This window comes from Pleuronectes platessa, chromosome 9 (genome assembly GCF_947347685.1).
Source record: "Pleuronectes platessa chromosome 9, fPlePla1.1, whole genome shotgun sequence".
NCBI lineage: Eukaryota > Metazoa > Chordata > Actinopteri > Pleuronectiformes > Pleuronectidae > Pleuronectes > Pleuronectes platessa.
This window is the reverse complement of record NC_070634.1, coordinates 7,074,445-7,076,534: the sequence shown is the minus strand read 5'-3', so window position 1 is coordinate 7,076,534 and position 2,090 is coordinate 7,074,445.

Sequence of the window (2,090 nt, the reverse complement as noted above, 5' to 3'; positions counted from 1 at the left end):
AAAAAGTCAAACTTTCCCTGAACCAGAGAACCATCCCACAGGGAAAGATCGATGAAAAAAAAGGGATATTATATGTTTTTAAGCTGTAACTGGATCTTAGGGAGGTATATATCTGGGAGCAATGAACGCATTAACTTCATAAAACATCTCAGTCTGGAGTCATAAAGAAAGACAAGAGGAGGAACGGAGAGGCGGTCTCCTTCATATCCAGTTATATATCCCTGATCTTTTCCTACATTCTACAAATCTCCAGGAGACAACCTCTGCTACGTTTGCTTTTATTCTCCCTGTCCACTCAGCTCCACTGTGCTAGTGTGGTTCTCTCATGACTTTGCTGTAATTAAAGCCAAATGGCATATCCCTCGATTAGCCCCGCAGCTGCGTGCATTTAATTCCATACAATCAAAGTGTCCTGTTGGGCTGCTCACTGTCACAGCTACCAAAGCTATTTGTCACAACAGAGATAAAAGAAACATTTATGGGCAGTAAGGAGGTTGCTTGTGTTGTTTTACAGGGTAAAGACTAGTTTAAACAAGGGAGAAAAAATAAGACATATAACGTTTCAAAAATAGTGGGTGCGGATAATCTTTCTTACCCGCAGAAACCACCTCTCAAAAGAAGTTCTATTGTGCGACGCTGCTGGAGGCGCAAAGCGAAGTGTTGGCGTCTAAGACATTCCTGTTGGGAACTTAAAGAAATGAAACCCTGTCGGACGCATTCGCTCGTACAAGAGCTTTACATTTCCAAAGTTGACACTTGTGGAAAAAATACTGCCCAAGTGTTACCTGATATTCTGCACTCTGTGTCATAGGTTCCTCCAGATGGGCTTTTTTTCCGAAACCTTTTGACCTTTATAAACGCAGCAATGGTGTGTGATCTCGTGAACACCCCCCAAAAAGTCAGATGACAAGCTTGTTTTTGTTTTCGGACCCGTTTCCTTGTGTTTTGACAGGGTTGTGTTTGTATTTCACTATGGAGCGAGCTCATAGTTTCACATGAACTAATCAGTGAAACCTATTCAGGTACAGAAAGCGCAGAGTACCTCTGTTGCACAGTAAGAAGCTCTTCACTTCGTACACCATGATTGTCCTTTCGCTGTTGCCGGCACATCTGCAGGATCACATCTGGATGTTTGAAACAGCATGTTCAGAATAGAGACTATTGCATAATATCGTAATATTTTTTCTTTCTGTGTTTCTGGCGTTATTTCTTTTTTCTAAAACCTGCTGGCAATGAGAAACACAAGAATATAGGGGTTATAGGATAAAAACGCACATCACAGGAGGCCGGCCTGTGAATGAAATACATTTGTTTTCATAAAAAGAGCAGTAATATAAAACTTTCCAGCCTCTTAAAACTGTCTCGTCTTTTCTCGACTGTGGGCAGTTATATTCCACTGGGCAAAATTGTTAAATTTTCTTGGAAGCAAGTCTACATTTTTAATGCCATTTGTGAAACAAAGCCAACGTGATCCCATTTCTGAAGTCCTCTGTTTGTTCCTTTATTTTGGCCTCTAAGTTAAACAAAATATGCGTTGAAATTAATGTTTTACAATTCAGTTTTAACTGATAATTGCCAAACAATTAAAAACACAGAACAGAGTTGGGAAACTCCGACAACTCCTCCAAACCCCAGGCCTGCCCTGTATCCTGGAGACAAGAGGCCTAAACACTTCAGCTTGAATTTAGTGCAATCGTTAAACTATTCTGAAGTAATCATGAGCCATTAAATGAAGAGTGGGATTGCACTGTCGCTGGTGGAGCAAAAAGTCACTCCACATGAAGGTGATTTCACAAGACGCAAGGGCCTCGGTGCTGTGGCTGCAGGCCGACGGGGTTTCCAAGTGGGCCGACCTCAAACACACACACACACACACACACACACACACACACACACACACACACACACACACACACACAGTGGAACCGTGAGGGCTAATGACATGAATGCTCACCAAGGCTGCTTAACATTCAAGCGCGGATACATGTACAGGCGGGTAAGTATCCACACATCGACACACATCGCCCAGCCATCTCTGAGAGGACCAGTGCATCGACTCATCAGAACTTGCGAAGCATGATGATTTAGTT